This window comes from Pelmatolapia mariae, linkage group LG14 (assembly GCF_036321145.2).
Source record: "Pelmatolapia mariae isolate MD_Pm_ZW linkage group LG14, Pm_UMD_F_2, whole genome shotgun sequence".
In the NCBI taxonomy this organism is placed as follows: Eukaryota; Metazoa; Chordata; class Actinopteri; order Cichliformes; family Cichlidae; genus Pelmatolapia; species Pelmatolapia mariae.
This window is the reverse complement of record NC_086239.1, coordinates 25,586,729-25,596,652: the sequence shown is the minus strand read 5'-3', so window position 1 is coordinate 25,596,652 and position 9,924 is coordinate 25,586,729. Positions and strand designations below refer to the sequence as shown.

The window sequence follows — 9,924 nt, the reverse complement described above, 5'->3', positions numbered from 1 at the left end:
TTTTATGCTCCAAATATCTGGAACAAACTCCCAGAAAGCCTCAGATCAGCTGAAACACTCAGTTTATTTAAATCCAGGTTGAAGACTCACCTATTCTCAGCTGCATTTGAATAAAACACCAAATCCACACTTTTAAGCTTAAAATTCAAAACTTACATTTTAACTACTGATTTTATCTACTGTTCTGGTTTTATCTACTGTTTTTTTTAATCAATTTTAAATCATGCTTTTTATTTGTTTTTGTTTATTAACCCTCTGGGATCCAGGGTATAATTGGCCGTCTTTGACTACTTTTGATTTTACCTCTATATTTCACCTTTAAAAACTGTTTATCTTGCCTTGTTTGGTATCATTATTTTCAGCATAACCTCAAATATCTGAAATTTGAGTTAGTTTTTCATTTTGGCATACTATATTAGCACAAATGATCTAAATTCAGACAAAAAAATTCAAAATATGAGTAGAAAAAAGTTATATTTTTTACTGTAAAACCCACAAACATGTTTAACGAATCATTTTCATAACTTGAAATGCAAATAGAAATTGTACATTTCTAAAAATTATGCAAAAGTTTTGCAAACAACAAGGTTATCTGGTACTATTTACCTAAAAATGCAGCCAAGGCCTCAGGCGTTTTTTATATAACCATTTAAAACTATTTACAGAACAATCAGGTGTTCTGCATCAAATAAGAAAGCACACAAATTATTTGTGCCAGTCCAAAAAAAATAGTTTGTGTCCAGTATAAAACAGAGGAGAACACCACAGGCCTAAACTCTGCAGGTCTGACAGCAGGAGGTGTATCAGTCCAGTTTTCCATGTGGGAACAGCATTTACACTGGAACCTGCCTTTGATGGCTTTTTTGGAGCAAATGTGACATTCAGCAGTATAACTGACACACAATACAAAACAATGACTACACAACACACTAACTCTAGCCTCCAAACACACTCAACGTCACTAATGTCTCACATATGAAAACTCGCTCTCTCTTCGCTCGCCCGCTTTCTCTCACCGGTGTCACTCCTAAAACTTCCCCCTCTTCATACACAACAAAATACCACATATTGCCATATCATTTTTTGATTGGTTGATATGGCACAATTTAACACCAATAGGGAATGGGTGTTTTTTCTTTTTTCACTTGCAAGTGGGGAGTGATTGCTATAGCTGTCTGTAGAAAACACAGTTTTTACCGTTTCTTCCCGCTGTAAACACCACTGTTTTGTTCAGAAAAAAACAATTGTGTGTATTTGTTATCATAACTCTGGTTTTACGTGGCCATTTAAAAACTGGTATATAGTTTGAAGTCCCCACTTTAGACCCACGTTGAAATGGGGAATCTGGGTCGCTGCATCTTGTTGCTGTGTCGTCTTAAATTGGTCATGTGATTTTGACGCGCCGACGCGTCCGTCGACCCCAGAAGGTTAATCACAGTGAAATTAAGAGGGTACGGCAGTAAAAAATCCGGACCTGTGACATCATCAAGTACGCTGGTGTTCCAACTGTACAAATCGCGAGTCTGTGCTTGCATTCTCGCGTTCTCGACAAGTCCATACTCCCGTGCGTTCTCGGCAAGTCCGGACTCGCAGAGAACATGAGTACGGACTCGTGTGCTTGAGAATTGAGAAAGGGCCATGGTAAACTACTTTATTCTTCCTCAGCCAATCAGAAGCACTAGTGTGATTGTTTGCCCTTTTTGTGATTTTTAGATGCCACTGCAAAGAAGAAAGTATGTGATGGAAATGATCCCATACAGAATCTGCAAAACCAGTACACTGACACATCACAGCTCAGAGTTACTAACATGGTATACAAGGCTGTGTATGCAGTAGCACATGCCATCCATAATGCAGTGTGCCAGGAAATAAATGGCACTGCAAAGTGTGACAAGTTAACCAAGTTAGAGTCCAAACAGGTCAGAAGAAATAAACATGTTGATGCCAGTGTCTTTCATCAACTGCAATATAAGTTGATATGTAATATAAATATTTGTTATTGAAATATTGGATAATTGTTTTCCTTTCCCCTCCCATTATACCTAATTTCGTCTTTTCAGATTAAATTGAGCTGAAGAAAGTAAATTTTTCCCAAAATGGCTATGATGTGTCATTTGATGCTAATGGGGATCCTGTGGCTATTTATGAACTGGTTAACTGGCAGAAAAGTGAAAACGGCATGACTGAGATAGTGACTGTAGGGCTGTATGATGCATCACAGCCCGTGGGCCAGGAATTCCAGATTGACAAAAACATTACCTGGATGGAGGGTAGCATGAAAGTAAGCAGTCAAACTTTAGTAAACAATGATTACAGCTGCATAGTAAATATTTACGTATATTATATAACCTTTCTGTCTTTGACAGGTGCCATGGCAACATGGTAACAAATACATCTGTGACAGGTCTCAGATATAAATATACCTTCCAATGATTGACTTTCTTATTTCAAGGAAAAAGGTGAATGTTTTTTATTTTGAGATAATTTTTTGTTTTACACTCTATCTAAAAGCTATTTTTGCTTGAAATAAATGTAAAATGGTTCATTTTTAGATTTACAGACTAAATAAGAAAAAAAAGTGATATATACTTGAAACAAGTCTAATCATCTCACACATCAGACTGGAAACTAGCTTGTAATGTTCAAAACAAGATGGACAAGATAATCTGGCTAAATTTAAGACAATAAATCTTGTTAAGCTACAAGAAATTTGCAGTGCAGTGTCAGTGTGCACGGACAGTTGTCCTCCAGGAACTCGTAAAGTGTTGCAGAAAGGAAAACCCATCTGCTGCTATGACTGTACATCATGTCCTGAGGGGGAGGTCAGTAATAGTACAGGTAAAGAGACATGATTGCCATGCATTTAAAATGTTTCATTGTGTATATATGAAAATCAAGAAGAAATTGTATTTATTTGTTTTTTATCCAGATTCGACTGATTGTTTACCTTGTCAAAAAGAATTCTGGCCTAACGAAAAGAGAGACACTTGCATCCCTAAGCCTGTAGAGTAACTTTCCTTTCAAGACCTCCTAGGATTTATCCTGGCTACATTCTCAGTTCCTGGTGCCTGTCTGACCATCGTAACTGTGGCTGTATTCTTTTGTCACAGGAAAACTCCAGTTGTCAGGGCCAACAACTCTGAGCTGAGCTTCCTGCTGCTCATCTCACTGACTCGGTGTTTCTTATGTTCATTAACTTTCATTGGAGCACCATCTGAGTGGTCCTGCATGCTGCGTCACACTGCGTTTGGGATCACCTTTGTACTCTGTATCTCCTGTGTACTTGGGAAAACTATAGTGGTTTTAATGGCTTTTAAAGTGACACTTCCAGGTAGTAATGTGATGAAATGGTTTGGTCCTCCACAGCAAAGAATGACTGTTGTGTCTTTCACCTTTATTCAAGTTTTAATATGTACTGTTTGGGTAGTAGTGAGCCCTCCCTTTCCAATAAAAAATCTGACCATGTACAAGGAGAAAATCATATTGGAATGTGCATTAGGCTCTGCTGCTGGCTTCTGGGCTGTGCTTGGATACTTAGGCATACTTGCTGCCTTTTGCTTTGTTTGAGCAGTCTTAGCCCGCAAATTACCTGATAATTTCAATGAAGCCAAGCTTATCACCTTCAGCATGTTGATATTCTGTACTGCCTGGATCACATTTATCCCAGCATATGTCAGCTCCCCTGGGAAATTCACTGTAGTTGTGGAGATTTTTGCAATTTTGGCCTCCAGCTTTGGTCTAATAATGTGTATATTTGCCCCCAAGTTCTTTATCATATTGTTCAAGCCAGAGAAGAATACCAAAAAATATTTAATGAACAAAAATCAATCATAGTATATCAGAGCTTCTAGTACTTGCAATTATTGCAACATTAAGCTGGAATTGTACAAATTCAATGCAACAAGAAAAGTTTGCAATTTCTTTTAATTTCAAAAATCTCTTTATTTACAACTTTTTTCTGTTAAATAGCTTCAAATTTTACTTTTGAAGATAAGCTATTTAAAATTATTATTTTTTTATTTGTTTTTTGGTTTATTCAATCCAACAATATTTAATTTGGAGTTAAATAAATAAACAGAAAACCACCTTTCACAATAACACTACATGATTCCGAGTTATTTTTCAATAGTTTTCAATTTCCCCAAGCCCCCACCAGAAAACTGGAACTCAACAAAAAGAACCGGCCTTCAAAATTTCAGCATTCCATTATACTCAGTAATAAAAAACATGTATTAATAAAGGGCAATTTAAAGCTGCCATCCATCCACCATCAATCCATCTTCTTCCGCTGTATCTGGGGCCGGGTTGTGGGGGCAGCAGCCTAAGCAGAGAAGGCCAGATCTCCCTCTCCCTAGCTACCTCCTTGAGCTTGTCCGGGGGAACACCAAGGTGTTCCCAGGCCAGTCCAGAGATATAATCTCTCCAGTGTGTCCTGGGTCTGCCCCGGGTCTTCCTCCCGGTGGGACATGCCCAGAACACCTCACCCAGGAAAGAATGGACTCTATATTTAGACTTTAATGACACTCCCGGAACATCAGCTTCTGTTCTATGGGAAGCAGGGAAAGCTGTGATGAGAGGTTAAATAATTTCTTTCTCATCAAATAAAAAGAAAGAAGCAAATAAAAATATTCAGGAATTAGAAAAAAAACATCAAATTCCTAGAAGAAGCCTACGTGTCACACCAAGATCAGGAAACAGTGAGCAAAATACGCAAAACAAAACTAGAATTAAATGAGGTAATTAATAAAAAAAAACAAAATTCTTAGTACAAAGACTACGCTTACAAAGTTATGAACATGGTAATAAATCCAGTCAATTTCTAGCGAACCAGCTAAAAATAAAGAAAGAAAAAACAACTATATGTGTTGTTCAAGATTTATCTGGGAACACAATATATGACCCAGAAAAAATAAACAACATTTTCAGGAATTTCTATAAAACTTTGTATTCACCACAAATAAACCCATCCAAAAATGAAAGCAATGGCACTGGATTTGTCACTGATGCCAGGTGAACTCCACACTCAAAAAAATGAAATTGGGTGGTTGTTACATGTACAAGATTCAAACTTGTAATTTGAACTAAATAATTTCATGTTTCTATGTTGAACATAATGAAATCATGTAGCACCTGCATGAAATTCAGCAACTTAATTTGCTCTTGTTGAAATGACATGATACAATCTAGTAAGAGTGGTTCGTTGCCAGGACTCATGACATTCACAAGATCACATTAGATGTCAAACTGCAGGAAAATTGTTGGAGTTTTAAGAGGCTGACAACTACACCCACACCACGTGTATGCTGCCGCTATTTATTGTGGTTTGACCTGTTAAGGACAAAAGCGTACAGAAATTTCTGCATCAAGCATTGTAATCATAGCTTTCCTAGTTTTGGTAAGCCTGGATTGATAGCTTGGTTGGTTTGATGGTAAGTGCTGCTGCCTCACAGCAAGAAGGGCCTGGGTTCAAATCCACAATCTGGCTGGTTCGCAGTGTGCAATTAGAGTTGGGTCAATTGGTGATTCTAAATTATCCACGAATGTAAGTGCAAATGGTTGTTTGTCACTATGAAATCACCAACCCCCATTGCTTAATGTAACTCTGTATACATTAAGCAAGACTAGCAGTAATTGCCTTGATTGACAAAGTAGTTGTTCAAACAACAAGATTTAATTGTGTTTTCCAAAAGTTTTTAACCTGTGTAGAATGAATTAAAACACATTTCACTCTATATACTTAAATAAATCACTTCAAACCAATGTGAGTATACTATGTTGATCCAACGTAATCGGATTACATTAAACCACCAAATGCCAAATGTGTTGGTTTGACATGATCGAAAATGGTTTATTGTACTTGGTTGAATTGTGTGCAAATTGGGTGCCATGATTAGATTGTGTTCATCCAACAACAGATTTTTTGAGTGCAGGAAGCCCTGATAAGTATGCCCAATAATAAGGCTCCAGGTCCAGACGGCTTTCCTGCAGTATTCTACAAAGAATTCTGGACGATTCTAGCACCAATTTTTTACAGAACGTTGTTGGAAATCAAAGAAAAGGGTATCAAATATGAATTCTGCAAACATTAATCTCCTGCTAAAATCAGACAAAGACCCTGTATATCCCTCAAGCTATCGTCCAATATCCCTTATAAATGTAGACCTTAAAATAATCTGCAAAACTCTCTCAAAGAGATTAGAGAAAATAACCCCCCTCTTAATTCATCCTGACCAAACTGGTTTCATAGAAGGTAGGCACTCAACAACAAATACATGTAGATTACTTTGATAATTTGATAGACTACTCATACAGTAAAAACATCGAAACTACAATATTTTCTTTAGATGCAGAAAAAGCGTTTGACAGAGTTAACTGGAAATTTCTATTTGCAATGTTACACAAATTTGGTTTTGAAACCGCTTTCATTAACTGGTTAAAAATATTATACAATTCCCAAAACAAATGACCAAACATCCTCCAGCTTTTGTCTCCTGGGGGGCACCAGGCAGGGATGCCCACTCTCCCCTTCACTGTTTGCAATTTTTATTGAACCACTAGCAGCAGCAATTAGACAGAATAGGCAAGGCAAGGCAAGGCAAGTTTATTTATATAGCACAATTCAACAACAAGGTGATTCAAAGTGCTTTACAGAGACATTAAGGGCATAAAATGCAAGAACGTGGAATATAAAATCAGCCTTTATGTGTTGATGATGTGTTACTTTTTCTCCAGAACTCACAAACCAATCTCTCTGGGGTAATTGCATTGATAAACTCTTTTGCAAGAATATCAGATTACTCAATAAACTGGTCAAAATCTACAGTCCTCCAGATTAATTGCTCCTTCCATAATTTTTCTTCTACACCACTGCAATCTGGAAATATAAAATATTTAGGTATTAATGTTTCTCCCAAGCTTGCAGAGCTAACTAAATTAAACCATATCCCAGAAGAAGGCAATCTGGCTAGATGGAAATGTCTACCCATATCACTCATGGGAAGGGTTGCCACTATAAAAATGATGGTCTTACCAAAAATAAATTATTTATTCTCAATGATCCCAACTAAACCACATCAAGATTGGTTCAGATCTCTTTGATCTTTGGAAAGATAAACCCCCACGTATAAGCTTAAAAACACTACAAAAGACCAAGGATAAAGGAGGATTAGAACAACCTAACTTTCAGCACTACTTCTTAGCCAACAGGCTTCAATGTGTCTCAGGATGGCTAAAACATACCTTCTTAGATGAACCTTGGCTAGATGTAGAACAAGCACTTTGCAATAATCTAGAGATTTCAGACCTACCATTTATCAGCTCAAACATCCAACGACATGAATGCTTTAAAAGCGTCAACATTAGCTCTTCTCTGACAGCATGGTGGGAGTTTCTAAAATTGACGGAGTCTTCATTAATCCCACGCAAACGTACACCTATCTGGAACAACCCTGATGTGTTTCAAAACAATAATATGATAAACTTTCCAGATTGGAGTTGTAAAGGAATCAAATACTTAGAACATATATTAGAAGGAACAGAATTTTTTCCATTTGACAGACTAGTTACACAATATGGGATCAACAAGAAAAGATTTTTAGAATATCAACAAATTAAGTCCATAGTAAAAAATAAATTTAAACCCGGTCAGGTTGAACTACAAACACCATCAAGTGTGGTACAATTTCTTACTCTAAAACCCCCAAATTACTTTCCAAACTGTACAGAATGCTTTCTAAAACAGATGAATCAATATCCCTTCCTATTGCAATATGGGAAGTGGATTTATTAGTTAACATAGACCAAAACTTCTGGTCTCAGATATGCATAAAAACCTTTCATCTAATAAGAAATTCCAGTCTTCAATTAATTCAATACAAAATACTACATAGAGTACACTATGCAGGTCATCGGATGTTCAAAATGGGCTTTACGCTTTCCAACAACTGCTCACACTGTCAAACCAATACACCGGACAATTATATCCACCCTCTTTCAGAAGTTCAGAAGTTTTAGAGATATGTGAAGACTTATCGAAGTGTCTGAAATGTAACATTCCAACTTCCCCTTTAGTGTGTTTGTTGGGCAGCTTAGATAATGTCACTACAGAAAAGAATATAGCCCATATGGTTTTCACTGCCCTATGCATAGCCAAGAAAACAGTCCTCATGAACTGGAAAAATGAAAAAATAATCTTAACTCTAACCAATATAGAAATTATCTAATAGATTACATTAGTCTTGATACAGCCTCTGCCACCACATCAGATCAATTGCTCTGGGCTCCTTTGCTCAGCTCCATCACCTAGTGAGGGTGGGGGGGGGGTCATAGTTTGGTCCCACCTTCACTGTTGTGATTGGTGTTGGGGTAGGGACAGGATTGGGGCATCGGGGGATTCCCCAGGAGCGTCTTCCTTGGAGGGCTCAACCCGGGGTTGCGGTCATGGCCTGTTAAGGGCTCTGTTGGTTCTTAGGTGATGGTTTCCTCCTGGCTGCGTGCAGCGGAGCTAGGGGAGGGTCTGTGCTGACGGACGTGGGTTACTGACCTGGTAGCCTGGTCGCCCCTGGATGGGTCTGGGGCAGGCGTGGGGTTCTGGGGGTGCTCCGTCTCCGGGCTGGGGCCCTGGCTGGGCCTTGGGGGCTTGGGTCCTGGTTGGTGTGTTGCCGGGGTTGTGGGCGGGTGGGGATATGAGGGCTCAGCCCCGGCGCAGGGTGCCGCCAGTGATTTGAGCCACCTGAGGGGCTCTTCAACTGGTGGGGGAGGCTGTCACACCTTGCAGGAGATCTTCTCACTCCAGGAACTCACTCTGCAGGTGAGGGAGATATAGGAGAGGTGGAGGAAGAACTAAGCCTGGGTGTCTATTGTCTTGTGTAGTCTGGAAGATGAGTGGATGATGGGGTGGGTGCAGTTTTCTCTGTGGTGGGGTCGGGTGGGCTGTCCCGGGCTCTGTGGGGCCAGGCGGCGCTGCTGAGGGGGCACTTGCCCCTCCCTTCCTTCCCTCCCCATCTCCAGCTGCTTCCCTCGTCCCGCTCCACAACAATCACCCACACTTTCAGGGCCTTGGGGTAAAGGTGTGTCACAAGGGTCCAGGGGGGGCCCTTACTCCTAAAACTTCCCCTGTTTTGTTTTGGTTTTTTGCTCATAAGCAGAGAGTGCTTGCTAGCGCTAACGTGACGAAACTATTGAGGAAAAAACGCCGCGTATATATTGTTTATCATAAGTCTGGTTTTACGTGGCCTATCAACACAATTTAAAAACTGGTATATGTCACCTGTCTTTAAGTGGTCATGTGATTGACTTACCACGACTACTTTATTCTTCCTCAGTCAAACAGCAGCACTCATGCGATTGTTTTGCCCCTTTAGCTCCAGGTGTTGTGCTAGACAGTGATCGTGATTGCCGTCCACGGGAGCGCGCAGCTGCTTAAAGCTGTAGCGCCCAGATTACTTACGTAGTCAGCTACTTCCGTGCAGCTGATATAAGATGCGGTAAGCTGAACACAGCTTCAACCGTCTGTTAGTTGAAAAATAGTAAAGGACCGAGTTTCCTTGTTAGTAACTGTAACGGCGTTGTAACAATAGGAATAGTAATTAGTTAGATTACTCGTTACTGAAAAAAGTAACGCCGTTAGTAACGCCGTTACTTGTAACGCCGTTATTCCCATCACTGGTAGCAAGTGAAAATAAAATAAAATAAACAATAAAAGCAAAGGTTAATCAAATAGACCAGGGGTCGGCAACCCTAGGCACGCGTGCCAAGGGTTAACTGATGGCACGACCATAGCTGGACTGGCCATCGGGCATACCGGGCATTTGCTCGGTGGGCCGATGATTTATTTATTTTTTTTGTAACGGTATAAACAATGAAAGGTGGTGGATTGACCAGATGCTGGCCGGTGTGTAAAAATAACTGAGTTGTTTGGTGGTG

At 39.5% G+C, this 9,924-nt stretch overlaps 1 pseudogene; it reads left to right on the top strand.

Annotated features, from left to right (window-relative positions):
- The first annotated feature begins 1,598 nt into the window (after positions 1-1,598).
- LOC134640615 (extracellular calcium-sensing receptor-like) lies at positions 1,599-3,834 on the top strand (annotated as a pseudogene).
- Positions 3,835-9,924: the final 6,090 nt, after the last annotated feature.